The 17,048-nt window shown below is 30.9% G+C and overlaps 2 long non-coding RNA genes across 4 annotated transcripts; one reads left to right on the forward strand and one right to left on the reverse strand.

The window, feature by feature from the left end:
- Positions 1 to 4,401: 4,401 nt before the first annotated feature.
- On the reverse strand, positions 4,402 to 6,742 carry LOC104214056 (uncharacterized). Of its 2 annotated transcripts, none has more exons than XR_707798.2 (3): positions 6,499 to 6,742; positions 5,780 to 5,894; positions 4,402 to 5,519 (listed from the first exon to the last, which is right to left on the reverse strand). It is a non-coding gene; the product is annotated as an uncharacterized lncRNA (long non-coding RNA). The 2 variants fall into 2 exon arrangements; XR_707799.2 differs by having other exon boundaries at positions 5,780 to 5,982.
- Positions 6,743 to 8,219: 1,477 nt separating this feature from the next.
- Positions 8,220 to 16,782, forward strand: LOC138889166 (uncharacterized). 2 transcript variants are annotated; one of them, XR_011406913.1, is made up of 4 exons: positions 8,220 to 8,833; positions 14,216 to 14,303; positions 15,451 to 16,265; positions 16,373 to 16,782. It is a non-coding gene; the product is annotated as an uncharacterized lncRNA (long non-coding RNA). The 2 variants fall into 2 exon arrangements; XR_011406912.1 differs by lacking the exon at positions 8,220 to 8,833 and having other exon boundaries at positions 13,948 to 14,303.
- The last annotated feature ends 266 nt before the right edge of the window (positions 16,783 to 17,048 follow it).

Below are 17,048 nucleotides of genomic sequence, written 5' to 3' on the forward strand. Positions count from 1 at the left end.
GAGGTCCCGGGGGCCTCGGGATGATTTCGGATGGTTAACGGGAAGTTTGGAGTTGGGAATTTGCAGCTGAAGCTGCTGAGTCTACTATCATAACCGCAACCGCGGCTAGGGGATCGCAGGTGCGAGCCCCCAGAAGCGAAAGGGAAGCCGCAGATACGGCCAAGAGGGAGAAGGGCTGGAACCGCAGATGCGGGAGTTTGGACGCACCTGCGAGGCCTCAGGTGCGGGAAGGATGTCACAGAAGCGAAAAATTTGATTTAATGAAAAGTCGTAGGTGCGACTTGGTCTTTGCAGAAGCGGGACCGCAGATGCCGCAGATGCGTTTTCACTGGTCAGAAAAGGGGCAGAATCGAGGGTTTAGTTTCAAAACTTAGAAAATCAATTTGAGAGCTCGGGATTGGCGATTTTGAGAGAGATATTCACCTGGGTGTTTTGGGTAAGTAATTCTTACTTGGTTTTGATTAATTTCCACGAATCTATGCTTAAATTCATCCTTTAAATTCGAATTTGGGGTGGAAAAATTGGAGAAAAGTTGGAAAAGTTCCTAGACCTAATATTTGAGTTTGGATCACGATTTTGATGTCGGATTGGAGTAATTTCTATATATATGAACTCGTGAGAGTATGAGAATTCTGAATTTATAAATTTTACTCTATTCCGAGACGTGGGCCCGAGGGGCGTTTTGGTCATTTTTCTTAATTTCGTGTATTAGCCTAGAATTAATTAGTGGAATCAGTTACTTGAAGTTATATTTACATTATGCAATTGAATTGAATAGATTTGGGCCATTTGGAGTCAAGTAATCGTGGCAAGAGCGTGGTCTCGGGTTGATTTTGAGCCGGTTCGAGGTAAGTGGCTTGCCTAACCTTGTGGGGGGGGGGAGAGAAACTCCCCTTAGGATTAGGTATTATTGATATTTGAAATGTCTTGTACGTGAGGTGACGAGTGCGTACTTGTGCTAATTGTTGAAAATTCGATTTTCTTTAAGTAATTTTAATTGTGTTTCTTTTTCCTGTTTATACTACTTGCAATTTAAGCCTGTTGTTAGCTTAGGGAAGCATGTCTAATTGAATTAATTGTTTTACTTGCTCAAACTGCCTTGTTTGGATTATGTGCAGCATGCTAGACTAGAAGTACCTATTTTACCTTAGTATGGAATTTGAATTGAAATGTGTATTCTTCGTGTTGTTGCTGTGTGTTTACTTTGGGACTACGGGACGGTATCCCGATAGATCCCCTGCATGTTTACTTTGGGACTACAGATTTGTATTCCGGTAGATCTCTCTGCACATTTACTTTGGAACTACGGGACCGCACCCGGTAGATTCTCCCTGTACTGGATATTTACATTTGGGACTACGGATCGGATTTTCAGTAGATCCCCGCGCATTATGAGTTGGACTATGGGACTACACCCGGGAGATCCACTGGATATTAAATTTGGGGACTACAGGACGGTATCCTGGGAGATCCCACGGTTGTTATCTCTGTGTTGAGTTGTATTACTTCTGTGATTATTTGTCTCTGTGGTAGTTGTTGTTGTTCTTTCTCTTCCGTGTTACTTCTTACTATTGCACTTAATTATGATGTCATAATCTATACTGTTATGCCTTGCATTTCATTTACCCTCAGTAGGGCCCTGACTTTCCTCGTCACTACCCGACCGAAGTTAGACTTGGCACTTACTAAGTACCGTTGTGGTGTACTCATACCCTTTCTGCGCATGTTTTTCATGTGCAGATCCAGGTATTTCCACTCAGTCTTATCATCCTTGAGGCGAGGCGCTTTTGTAGAGACTTCGAGGTATATCTGCCGCGTCCGCAGACCGAGGAGTCCCTTTCTATTTCTGTACTAGTATAGCCCTTCTGTATTTTCCTTTTGATAGACATTCCTGGAGTTAGAGGTTTTTATGTATCTCTTAGCTTGTGATTCATGGGGTTACGGATTTTGGGAATGTTAGGTTGAGATTCTTGTATTGTTATATGTCATGTGGCATCTTAAACATTGTTTCATTTTGTTATCTTGGTTTTTAATTATTTTCTTTCCGCAATTGTTCTTTTTCCGCATTTGTTAAGCTTACCTAGTCGTAGAGACTAGGTGTCATCACGATAGTTCACGGAGGGTGAACTGGGGTCGTGACATTAATCTGAGCTCCAAGGCTAAAGTCACACAATTGAACCTGATAAAAGTAATCCCACAATGGAAACAAGGCAAATTACTACTTAAAGTTGATGCTGACAAAAGCTCTTCAAGAATTATGACAATCCAAACAAGTTTCTTCCTTCTTTAAGTATTCTATAAGATAGAAAAATTAATGCAGAAATCCCATACAATATTTTAAGATGATTCGATATGTTAAATATATCTTACAATTGTGTGTAGTGTGGTTTTGCCTTTAGAATAGGACTTGGAAAACCTTTTGTTGCATGCGATTTGTGAAATGAAAGAAACTAATTAATATAGTTTCAACAGGATTTCCATGGCTTTATATATGTTCTTTGATGTTCAAGTTTTTGTGCTTTTGCTTTAATTTACTCTCTGTACGCGTGAAACACACAGCAACACTTTTTAGATTGTGTTCGTTCCTGCCTTTCTCACTTATATATACACCCGTGCTATGCACGAGCACGTGCCCAACATTGAAGACTTCGAAATCGTCATAATTCCTTTTATGGTGGTCTGGAGTAGCTATTTGCTGATATTAAGATACCAAGAAATCATAAATATGAGTTTGGCTCAGTTATGAGGATTTGAATAACCATTTGACATGAATAGAGTGAGCCTTTTAGAGGCTAATTTCAGCAGCAACATCATAGAAATTTATTATATTAAAAAGCACCAAACCTGTACATCTTGCAAAATATCTTCATTGTTGCATTTCGCATTAGTTTTGCAAACTTCATGTAGAAGTGCCGAGTACACAATAACATCAGAATATACCTCTCAAATATTGCCCAGGGACGGCTCAAACACATGTATGGCCTAAAGGCAAATTTAATGTGAGGACTAAATTTTTAAAAGAAAGTTATGATATATATTTTTATTTGAAGTCTATTTTTTCTATCTTTTCGAGATGTAAAGCTGTTTAAAAAAATTATAATCGATTTCCTCTAATAATTCCTTTTCAATTGATAATATAACCAACTCATTTAATCTATCTTCAGACATTATTAATCTCAAATAAGATTTTATCAATTATAATCTTGAAAAACTTCTTTTCTTTAAGGCAACTGTTATAGAAAAACCCGTATGAAAAATACTAAATATTATTTTTTAAATACCTATAAACCTATTATTTCTAAAAAAAAATGGGGCTCCTCAAAATTTGGGGGCCTAAGGCAAAAGCCTTACTTGGAACAACATTAGAGTCGGCCCTAATATTACCTCAAATAAGGTTACAACTTCTCCAACTCACAACAAATTATGTACTTTACCACAACATATCGGGAAAAACACCAAATCAACATGCCTTTTCTGCACATTTCTGAGCAAATAATTCCAAAAAGAAGACAAATCGGTTATGAAGGAGAAATACACAAGATGAAAGTGGCTTCAAATCTCATGCAGAACCACAAGAAACAGGAGAGGAAACACATCAATCAGATTGAGGTTCTACAGTGAAAATTGGACTGTGTATTTGTAACTAATTGAAGCTAGTGGTTAATTCTTTTATCTCATTATTCACAAGTGAACTTCGTGCTTCAGAATCTTTACAAGATCAACCTACATTCACATGTAATCTCAAATTCCTTCACAATTCGGATGATCCATAAGGTGAGTTAAAATTATAATAAAAAATAGAAGTAAAATACCTCAGCAAGAACAATGGAGCAATTGCTAGGACTGTGCCAAATTGGAGTCAACATTCAAGGAAGAAGAGAACATCAACAGAATATAGGCCCATCCAAGGGATCTATCTATGAAATGACTTTTTGAGTGATTTCAGCCAAATGATATTGTATGTTAAATAATCATCACTACTATCAGTTGTAGGTGGTCGAATTAATAGGTTTACATGATGGACACTTAGGGGTCGTTTGGTAGGGTGCATAAGAATAATGATGAATAGGGTGTATTAGTAATGCTGGTATTAGTTATGCTTGCATTAGTTATGCTGGTATTAGTTATGCTGACATATTTCTTATCCATTGTTTGGTTTGATGTATTAAAGTATTGTACAATTTCTAAAAGAATTGTTTGTTTACAAAAATACCCTCAAAGCTAGTCCACACTCTAACTTTTTAAAAGAAACATATGTTGAGAAATGTTTTTATATGAAAAAGTTTTAAAAAAATTATTTTATTTGTCTACCTATATTGTAAAATAAAATTAAATATTTATTTATAAAAAAGGAAATATGCTAAGTATTTATTTATTTACTAGGGATATAAATTTATTTCTCAGTATTTGGATTATTTTGAATTTGCATTAATAAACTACCTAGCATATTTTAATCAAGCATAAATTTTGAAGGATAATTTTTGTCTTTAACTAAGCTAATGCATACATTAAAATTCATTGCATTGCTAATACCATTGTTTTCTATGCATTAGTTATGCATAGGATAATACCAAATAGGATGTATAACTAATGCTTGCATAACTAATGCGTAGGTTCAAAATATCTACCAAACAATATATTATTAATACACAAAGTTAATGCATGCATTAGCTTATCTAATGCATCCTACCAAACGACCCCTTATTGCTCTCAATATGACTACATAAAACTGACCATTTGAAGAAACAGGTTCACATCTAGGGGAAATAATCTAATATTTTCAGGAAATAACTATTGCATCTATATCAGAAAAAATGATCTCAAAGGATATAGGGTTATTTTGCATCTATGTATGAAAGATGTTCTCAAGGATTTATGGTTATTTCGTATCTATGTTTGAAGATATTGTCAAGGATAGAATTGTCCGGAATAAACAGTGCAAGATACTTGAAATGTATGTTGATCACTTCTCTCACCTGATATAGTGCCCGATTAACATCTCCCATTGTAGAAATAAATCTTTTCCAAACAATTAGCCTATCACATTCCCATAAGGCAAATAGCCTTCATTGAGTATAAAAATAGTAAATATATGTGCACAAATGTTGTGGCTGAGTTAAAAGCTTTCAGGAACTACCTAATGTAGTTTAATATGTTCTGATTTTACTCATGAAATAATCTACAGAAATTATTTCATTTACATCCAACCTCATGGTCCTCAAACAATCACACATAATACCTCATGAAGGGAATCAACATCAAGAGGGAAAAGTCACACACTAAAGGAATTCCAAAGTAGAGTTTAGTCTTATTGCAATATTGCATGGGCTCATATGAGCCTATAGTCTGACTTTATCCATTAGATAATTTGATATAACTCAAGGTCACCTAATTGATCTCAGGCATCATCAGTCACCCATAGCTTGTATGATCATCCTTCCAATTCCAGAATTACTATTGTTTATGAGCTTGATAACAATCATGGTGTCAAGTTGTTGCTTCCATTATCAGTTAGAAATCTTGAATCCAAATATGCAATTCAGATATGAAAAAACTATCAGAAGCAGCTAAGTCAGTTACAAAATTGAATCTAGAGGTGAACTGTTTTCTATGTTTTGCATTCTAATATCAAAGTTGTAGTTTTTGTCCAAGAAGAACTGGTCAATACAATGAAAAAACAAAATTAGTCACCACCCATTATCATTACACAAAACAGAAAGCTTAAGTTATTTTTAAAGAAAAGCGTGTTCTGGGGATTGAAAAGAATGTGGAATTATACCTGATGAGCTTGAAAATAGAAGAATCTGAAATCAACCATTGCACCTGATTTGCCCTGCTTGTTGTTCTGCCTTTGCAACTTTAACATTTTTTCTTTGTCACCTCCACTCAAGTTGCTGAGTTAAAAAAAAGTGGCTGATTTAGTGGCTATATTCTTAAAAATTGTGGTACAGACAACTTTCACCACGTCTTGCTCAATAAATCCTGGAAGTTGAAAGACCACATAGGGAAAATAAAAATCTCAGCAACAAAACTCTCAATTAACATCAACTCATTAGCAACCTTATTTTTTTTATTCACCTAGTAGCATCTATTATGTGGGCAATGAGAGTGGACTTATCACATTTGGATCAGATAGAAATGACTAAACTAAAAAAGGAATTTTTATATAAATTCTTTAATCCCCTGTTAGCATTCTTTACACAAGGCTTTAATCCGATCAATAGCAAGAGCGTCACTGAACTAACAAACTTCCCCAGGAGATTCCTTTGGAAGCTATTGTACCCAACAAAAATCAGAAACATATATCACGCACCCAAGTATATATTCCCAAAAACACATGTGAAAAAGGGTAAAAATAGTGACATGCATTCACAAAATCGACAAAAAAAAAATTCAAAATAAGAGGAAAGCTAACAGATATCTATCAAAATTCCACGACCAAGGAATGAGTGCAATAAAGAATAAAAAAGAAAGAAAGAAACAAGAAACTAAGCTCACCGCCATCACGGGAACAGAAGAGGCTAAAAATAAAGAGCAAATGGAGAAATCTGAAAATCAAATGAAAAGCTGAAAATGAGAGAGATGAAGTAAATGAAGAAAGACTGAAATAGAGATGTAATCAATCATAGAAAAGGCGACTGTTGCGTGCACATCTAGGTATTCACAAGAAATATTTTGGTTCTAGGATTATCCATTCCAAATACAACGCTGCAGAAAGAATACAACTATAGAATGCAGGTGAGAGAGGAAGAAAGAGGAGTAGAAAGTACAATGGAATTGAAAACTATTAAATAAATTGGAAAAGATACAAAAATATCGTTCTAACTATTCAAAATAGCTCAAAAATATACTCCCTTTATTTTTTGTGCCAAAAATATCCCTATCGTTTTGCCACTGAAGCTGAAATGACAGTCCAACTGGATTAGAATTGCTTACGTCGTCGTCCACCTAAGCAATCCATATGTGAAAATTATTTTTTCAGAAATTTTATTTTTTCAGAATTTTTTAATAAAATACAAAATTAACATTTATTCTGAAAAAAGTAAAAAAATTCGAAAAAAAATATTTATTTCGGAATTTTTTAATTAAAATACAAAATCAACACTTATTTCGAAAAAAGTAAAAAATTTACGGAAAAATTATTCTTGATTCGAATTTATGATTTGATTAAAAAACTCCATTGTTCTCTATTGTGAATTTATGATTATAGATATCGAGAATTCATATAACCGACCCCAACTTATTTAGGATTAAGAAACCAGCGTCTTTGTTGTTTTACAAATAAAGTTTTTTTTTTCTTGTAAACATTGTGTGTTAATTTTTTTTTTTTTTTTGGAGCTAAAGAATGAGGTTGAAATTATACAGGGATAATGTTCCAAGACATAACTACGCTATTACTGGATTCAAAAGCATTCAAAGACATAATTCCGAAATTCACAAATTAATCATAAATTCACAAAAGAGAACAAAGGAGTTTTTTAATCAAATCATAAACCCCAATCAAGAATAATTTTTCGTAAATTTTTTACTTTTTTTGGAATAAGTGTTGATTTTGTATTTTAATTAAAAAATTCCGAAATAAATATTTTTTCCTAAATTTTTTACTTTTTTCAGAATAAATGTTGATTTTATATTTTATTAAAAAATTCTGGAAAAATAAAATTTCTGAAAAAATAATTTTCACATATGGATTGCTTAGGTGGACGACCATGTAAGCAATTCTAACCCAGTTAGACTGTCATGTCAGCTTCAATGGCAAAATTAACGATTTAGAGGCATTTTTAGGCCAAAACATAGACAGCAAGAATATTTTTGGTACCAAAAATAATCGAAAGATATTTTTGAACTATTTCAAATAGTTGAAGAATATTTTTGGACTTTTTCGGCAGATAAATCTGAAGAAAGAAAGTGTGTTCTAGAAGTGAAATGGAATGGAAACCAGCTGTGCCCCACACAAATAAAAAGCATTTATATACATGTCACGAAGCAGTACACGTGTCCCACAATAACATTGGAATGCATAGAATTTAAAATTTTGGAATACAGCTTCCATTGCATTTTGTACATGCGCTTGGAGCACGTGTTCGTCCCCTCAAACTCTCATTTCTAAATAGTAGAAAATAGAGATTCATTCATTTTATGAAACAACACCGTGAAGGGTTTCCTCCAAATTTTAAAATCATACTTGGTTCCTTCCCCCCTTCTAAGTTTGCTTCTTCTTTACTGCAGGTGAAGATTCCAATACTTTGAGTTTTATATAAATCAGCCCTTCTTAATTTATTTAACTTGACCTCTTTTCTCATATATAAAAAGCTTCATCCTTAGTCTTGTTTCTCACCCGCATGAGCTATTAGGAGAAATACTTAACGAAAATGGCAACTCATGCTAATGAAAGAATGAGAAAAATCCTTCTTGTCATAAACTGTATTTTGCTAGTAATTGGTAATTGTGGTGGTCCATTGATTATGCGCCTCTATTTCCTTCACGGTGGCAAAAGAATTTGGTTTTCGAGTTGGCTACAAATCTGGCCACTAATCTTGATCCCTCTTTCCGTTGCCTATTTCCAACGTCGAAAAAACGACATAAAAAAACTCGTCCTCATGCTGGAAGTGATAGGCCAAAGGGAGAGTCGAGTAAGGAGTATATATTAGGGTTTGTTTTGACGCTTTTAGCTGCTGCATTATATGGATTTGTTATGCCAATGGTGGAGTTAATGTACATTAAAGCAACGCAAACTATTACTTATGCTTTGGTGTTGGAAGTTCAAATGGTGATTTGTTGTTTTGCTTCTGCTTTTGCAACTGTTGGGATGATCATAAACAACGACTTCAAGGTATATATATCTATAACCTAATAAGATTCATTTGTTAGGGATATTTAATATATGCCCTAGATCCAATCTTATATTTGATGATTTGAACATATTTTTTTGTGAACATTATTTCATGTTATATATATATGGCATTTGATAATCTTTTATCATTGTTATTAATTGCTTGATTAATTTGATAAGGTCCTTGATTAAATTTTGAGACTTGACATTGTGATGGAGATCATGATAATGAGAGTGAAGTTTCTTATAATTTAATCTAAATTTTGTTCTTGATCATAGGATTATTAATTTGGACATTAATAATCCGGTTAGATCAATATCTATGTGATCATCTTTATAGGATAAAGATTAGTTGATCTCATTAACTAAATCACATGGATAGATGATGCATATAGATATATATCACTACAAGAAAATCGCGTATTATATGGAGATTTTTCTGGGGATTACACAGAAAAATTCGCAGGAAACTTAGTTTCCTGCGGATTTTCCTTCCAAAAAAAATTCGATGGAAAAACCTTCGTGGGTAATTATTACCTGCGGAATTTATAAATCCCCACGTAACGTACCTGGGGATTTTTTAAATCCGTATGTAAATTACCTGGGATTTTAAATCCGCATGTAAATTACTTGCGGATTTTTTCGTAAAAAATTATAAAAATTCACATGAAACTTTTGGTAAAATTTTTATGAAAGTTATGAGTTTTCCAGAATTTTCATAGGGAAATATCTACAAGAACCCCATGAAAATTCCAAATAAATTTTTGAACCTTTTAGACAATAAATTAAATTGTTGCCGTAGTATTGTATTATTACAGGCACCACAATATTTAATTCAAATTAATTTTTATTTAACGCAACTCCTCACATATTATATGTTTTGTATATGAACCCCACACATGCACCACAATATTATTTTATTTTTAGTAATTACTAACAACTATAATTTATTATTAACTATTAATTAGTTTTCTAATCTAAATGTATATGCAAACACTCTTCCTTTATCAATATGCCAGAGGCTTCTAGTAGCGAAGCTCGTGGCAATGGCCGAATGTGTTGAGCTTATAAAGTGGAGACTCTTGGCCGATGTGGGACTAGGCTATCTAAGTCTCTCCCAACTTGCTACAATTTTAATGTTTCCTTCTTATATTTTTTTGTTGTTTTGAAAAAAGATGCATTAATTATATTACTTTTAATCTAAAAATATTCTTAGTTACTATTTATATTCCTGGAATACCACATTAATTTCCCTTTTATATAAAAAATATATTAATTACTGAGAATTATTACACATGAAAATTAGTAAGAACTTTTTCGTTAATCATATGCAAGATTAATTTATTTTAATAATATACGAAGTTAATCAATTTTAGAAAGTAGAATTATACGATCACTTGATATTAGGTTTCAATACTAACAGGTGACATCTACAACTAATTTCATTTTATACATATTGTAATTAAATTTTATCATTTTAAAAAGTAGAATTATATGATCACTTGATATTAAGTTTCAATACTGACAAGTGACACCTACAACTAATATTATTTTATACATATTATAATTAAATTTTATCATTTAAAAAATAGAATTATATGATCACTTGATATTAAGTTTCAATACTAACATCTACAACTAATATCATTTTATACATATTACAATTAAATTTTATCATTTTAAATACATGTTAGAAATTGGCATACATAATATAAAAAGTTAATTAAAGTTAGTTATATTTTTTATAAATGTAATATAAATTTTTTATACTTAGAAATTAAACTTAAATTGTGCACTTATGCACAATTTAGTATATTTTCTGATAATATTAGACGAAGATGCTAGATATAGTCGTATCTTAGTTTTGTTATATCCTTTTATTTTGTTATATCCTTTTATATCAACCATATTAAAATTTAATTCTTAAAATAACTAAATTTATGAAAATTATTTGTTATTGAATTTGTTCAAAAAAGGTAATGATTGACTATATTATGCTATATGACTTGTAATGTTCAATCCGAACATATATACAATATTAGTTTCATCATTCTAACTATACATCGGAAAAAATAAGATATGTAAGATAGAAAGTTAATAAAATTAGTTTTATATATATATTAATTTTTTCTGCTTAGAAACTAAACTTAAATTGCTCATTCATACGCAATTTAGTATATTTTTTTTAATGATATTAGCTTTATTACATCCTTTATATCAATCATATCATCGTAATTCTTAAAATAACTAGAGTTATGATAATTATTTTTATGAATTTGTTCAAAACTTAATAACTAATTATATTATGCTCAATAACTTGTAATATTCAATCCAACATATATGATATAATTAGTTAGAAAGTTAATTAAAATTAGTTATCTATTATAAATGTAAATTAATATTTCTCTATTTCGGAATGAACTTAAATTATTCACTTATTCAAAATTTAGTATATTTTCTGAAGATATTTGATTTATTAAATCCCTTTATATCAACCATATCAAATTTTTAATTCTTAAAATAACTAGAGTTATGATAATTTTGATATTAAATTAGTTCAAACAAAATGATAACCGACTATATTATTCTCAATGACGTGTAATATTCAATCCAGTATATCTCCCACAATTAAGTTTTATATAGGATTAATATTTTAACTATTTACCTATAAATAAATTGATAAAATATAAAATGGATATAATCAATACTGAAGGATGAATTTTATATATCATGTTTTTGCCACATTTAAAAAAATATAACTTTTAAATTTAAAATATTTTTTTCTTGTATTAATATTTTTAAAGTGTATTGAAAGAATTTCAAAGTTAAATATGTGGCTATAAAATTTTCAGATAAATTTTCAAGTTAATAGATTTTCTAGGTAAATTCCAAGAACATATTTCCAGCTAAACTTGCAATAATAAAATTCTCAAGTAAATTTTTAAGAAATAATTCAAGCTAATATTGCAGCAACAAAGTTTCTAGGTAATTTTCTAACGAATAAAACATTCATGTAAATCCTCAAGAATAATTCCCAGCTAAAATTGCAGCAATAAAATCTCCAAGTTAATCCCTAGGTAATAAATTCTTTAGGTAAATCCCCTAGAAATAATCCCCAACTAATATATCACAACAAAATTCCCATGTAATTACCTAGGTAATAACATCCCAAGGTAAATCCCCAAGAAATAATCCCCAGCTAAAATCGCAATAACAAATCCCCAGGTATTTTCCTAAGTAATATAATTCCCATGTAAATCCCCAAGAAATAATATCTAACAAAATCCGCAAGTAACATTACCTGGGGAACTTCCTACGAAATCACAAAGGAAATAATTTTTTATATTTTTCATTATTTACCTGCGAAATTACCCACGTCTATGATACTTGGGGATTATTTTCCCAAATAAATATTCAGGTAATATTTTGGCGCTAAATGGCGCCAAATTTATTTGCGAATTTACTTGGAAAAATCAAATTGGCAGGTAAATATTCTAGAAACTAGGAATCACTAGATTTTCGCATGAAAATTTGCAGGAATTATCTGCGGAAAAAATTCCTAGGTAAAATCCCCATGTAATTTAAGGTTTTCTTATAGTGATGGTCATTGAACCGACTCATTGGATAATTCCTAATGGTTAGAATTACCATAAACTGTCAATGAGATATTCTCTGGAAGAATGTGATGTAAGAACTTCCTTTGACCTGATATCATCATAATAATTGACAAATTATTTATTGTACTTTGATACTAGACACCTATGGCCTTAGGGCGATAGTTGAAAGGATATTGGGTATGATTAAATACTTGTAGAATTAGTGATTGATCAAGATGGAATCTGTTAACTCTTGGTAATGAGTTTAAGCTCCATGTTGTCATGAATTATAACCGACCAAATTAAGACCTTGGCCAGGGCGATTGAATGAAAGAAGAAAAAAGTTTCTTAGGTTATTCAATGGTTGATTATATTTTGACATGAACACATAGTTGGTCGCCTATTAGGATTTGACAATTGAACTATATCCTAGGGTGACCAGAGCTATAATGACAGAAGGAATTAATACATTATTCTTCTACAAGTTCTTGAGAGTAAATTGTATACTTCATGCTATCCGATCGTTAAGGAGTGTTGCTAGACGCCACCCTTGATTAGTATATTGATGTGATCAATTTACTACTGGCTTAATATTGAATCTATGGGGTCGCACACTAACGAGTGTTCTGATCTTTGCTAAAGGATTAATTGCTTTATTATTTGATAATTAAATTAAAGAATTTAATTAGTCAAATAAATTTAGTTATTAGTCCAAATGAAATATTATTATATTCTTTGCTAGCACAGAGGATATAATTAATATTGTGAACAAATTAAAATATTCTATTTGGAATAGAAAAACGAAATTATATCTCTTGGTTAAAATATATATGTGATATATATATATATATATATATATATATATATATATATATATATATATATAATTAGCGCTTATTTTATATAAGAGATGTTATATAAAATATTAATAAAGTCTTGTTAGTAAATTCAATTTTGAATTGGATTAATTAATATGGAAAGTCCTTATGGTATTGTCTACAATTTTCAATCCATTTGATATGGGAGTTAATTTTTTAATAGAAAAATATTACTAAGTAGAATTTAATTTAGAATTGAATTCTATAAATGTGTTGCATGTTTTTATTTTCAAATATTGACTAAGTTATAGAATTAAATTTAGAATTGAATTCCATAAATGAGTTATATGTTTTTATTTTAAATGGTGACTAAGTTGTAGAATTCAATTTAGAATTGAATTCCATAAATGAGTTACATATTTTTATTTTAAAATGGTGACTAAGTTGTAGAATTCAATTTAGAATTGAATTCCATAAATGTGTTAAATGTTTTTATTTTAAAATGGTGACTAAGTTGTAGAATTCAATTTAGAATTGAATTCCATAAATGAGTTACATATTTTTTATTTTAAAATGTTGACTAAGTTGTAGAATTCAATTTAGAATTGAATTCCATAAATAAGTTATATATATTTTATTTATGGAATATTTATATATATATTAAAATATTTGCCATAAGACACGTGATTTGTATTTTTCAATGGAAATTATGTATGTGTGTGTGTGAGAGAGAGTCCTAATTAAGAATAAGAGACATATAGATCTTATACATATAGTAAAGAAAGCAAGAGAGTCATTCTTGAGAAGAAAAATTACTTTGAGAAAGTAATAGTGCAATATAAAACCAAGATAGAAAATACTTGTATAAGAAAATTGTTTCTTGTTCTTCTACCTTTGAGTTGAGATTTTTGAGAAAAATTTCAACATAATATTTTCATTCAATTTGTTCTCGGGTTTCATTGATCAAGGAGTTGATAGCAGGACCAGTCACGGTGTGGATACGCATAGGGTCTTCGCACTATCGAAGAAATTTTGAAACAAGATTCTCTTCACCAGGTATGTCTTAGATCCGATCTTTGATATGTAAATAAACTTTAAACACGAAAAGTTCTATCGAGGATTGTTATTATCTTTCGCTGCGTGTTATGAACACCTCTATATGCGATCCTACAGTAGTATCAGAGCCATCATTTCTCGTGTCTAAAATTTATTTACGAAATATTTTATGATTATATTTGAAAAGTTCAAACCATAATACATGTGTCTTGTGCACTAGACAAATTCTTTGAATGCATGAATTAAAGTTCGTAACTTGAATTTAAAATTTCGTATAAGATACGACAGTAATCTATAATAGGTTATTAGATTATACATTTATTTAAATTGTTATTAGTTTATGAGGTATTAACTAATAATAATTTTTTGGAATGAATTATTTTATGTGATATATGTGATATTTAAGATAAACATGTTAGAAGTATGTTGAATTTCGTTTTTATGTCACATGCTTGTTCGGCATATAATTTTAAATTATTTATTACTTGTGATGTAAATTAATTTAGGACAAAGCATGTAGACAACTTAAACCAAATCCATGTGCTATGAAAGATTTGATCATTATGTAATTAAAAGTTGTTTTAGTAACAATTTCCTCTTACTAAAATTTGAGTTCTTGAATAATAAAATATAAGATATTTTATTATAGAGCTATCCATCAAAGTAAATAATTTTACTTATCTCTTGTTTATAAGGAGCGATTTGACTACCAGGAGACTTATAGTTCGAGAATAAGTTAAAATTATTTATTTGCATTAGATGTATGGATTGAAAGAATTATTCAATTTTACACTAGACGCCTGGACTACCAGGGGACTATAAAATTTAATAAATTCTTTGCTATCATGATGGTTGAACTTAACTATGCCAATAGGATCGACCTGACTATCAGGGGACTAATTGACATAGAGCTATTTAAGGAAATTGTATGGGGATACAATTGGTAAGTGTACATACCTTTAAAATATATGTGAGAAACGACTTGACTTCTCTTTTACTCCACTAATAGAAATAAAGATTTCTTAAACTATAATGAGGGTAAACAATTTAAAATAATTAGTGAAAATATCATTTAGATAAAAGTCCATGTCTTTATGATATGTTTAAATATGTTCTTATAATATTGTCTTTTCTTTTCTAATTTTAGATTTCTCAATATGTCTGTTATATCCCTGCGTGGAATACTTGAGACCAACAAGTTGGTAGGACCAAACTTCGATGATTGGTACAGAAATTTGAGAATCGTTCTCATCTATGAAAAACTTATTGATGTGATCGATAAGCCTGCCAAGGAAGTCCTAGATGAGAATGATGATGCCACCAAGATTTATCAGAAATACTTGGAAGAATGTCTTACTACTAAACGCATTATTCTCGCTTCTATGAGTTCTGAGCTCCAGAGGAAACATCAGGATATGGATCCAATTGCAATCATTGATGTTTGGTACACAAAGCAGGACAACAAGATATCAGCTATCTAAGGCTTTATTTGGATCCAAATTGACTGAAAACTCTCCAGTTGGACCCTATGTCAATCGTATGATTGATCTTATTGAAAAACTTGAGAAGTTGGGTGCAAATTGGGTAAAGAGCTTTCTCAAGATTTGATCTTGCAGTCACTCTCTGAATCCTTTTCACAATTTGTTATTAATTTTAATATGCATAAAATGGATTGTGATCTTCATGGGATGCTTAACATGCTGATTGATTATGAGAATCAACTTGCATCTGAGAAGAAGAGAGGAACTGTTATGTTGGTTGGAAACTCTTCTAAGAAGAAGGGTAAGGGTAAAAATAAACCCAAGAAGAAACCTATTGCGCCTAAGGATGGTGTGACCAAACCCAAAGGCAAAATAGGCTAAGCTGACCAATCTGATGTTGAATGTTTCCACTGTAAGAAGATAGGACATTGGAAGAGAAACTGCCCGGAGTATCTTGCAACTCTAAATGATAAGAAACAAGGTAAGACTCAATTGAAAAATATTTTCAAAGTTTCTTTAACTACTACTGATATTTCATTGTGGGTATTAGATACTGACAGTGGTTATAATATCTGCAATATGTTGCAGGGGTTCCAAATAAGTAGAAAGTTGAAGTAAGGAGAAATTAATCTACAAGTTGGAAATGGTGCAAAAGTTGCGGCCATAGCTGTAGGGTCAATTTCTTTAATAATGCCTACGGGCAAAGTACTTATGTTGGATGATTGTTATTACATTCCTAAATTTGTTTCGAACATAATTTCAGATTCTATGTTAGATAAACGTGGTTTTCACATAAATATAGGCAATTGTATTTGCTCTATTTATTATGGTGATAATTTATATGTGAATGGCTATCTCCAACATGATGTTTATGTCTTACCTAATGTGAATGCTAATTCAATTATACATGTTTCAAGTCTTAAGAGAAAAAGAGATGATCAAGTAAATCATACATACCTTTGGCATTGTAGGCTTGGTCATATTGGAGAGAAAAGAATTAACAAGTTGTACAAGGAAGGGTACCTTGACAAATATGATTTTAAATCATATCCAACTTGTGAATCTTGTATCAAAGGAAAAATAACCAAATTTCCATTTACTGGAAGTGGAGAAAGAGCTACTGAATTATTAGGACTAATTCATACTGATGTTTGTGGGCCCATGAAAATTCAAGCTAGAGGTGGATATTCTTACTTCATCACTTTCACTGATGATATGTCAAGATATGGATTTGTGTATCTTATAAAACACAAATCTGAATCTT

Source organism: Nicotiana sylvestris, chromosome 4, assembly GCF_000393655.2.
Source record: "Nicotiana sylvestris chromosome 4, ASM39365v2, whole genome shotgun sequence".
NCBI classification, from domain to species: domain Eukaryota; kingdom Viridiplantae; phylum Streptophyta; class Magnoliopsida; order Solanales; family Solanaceae; genus Nicotiana; species Nicotiana sylvestris.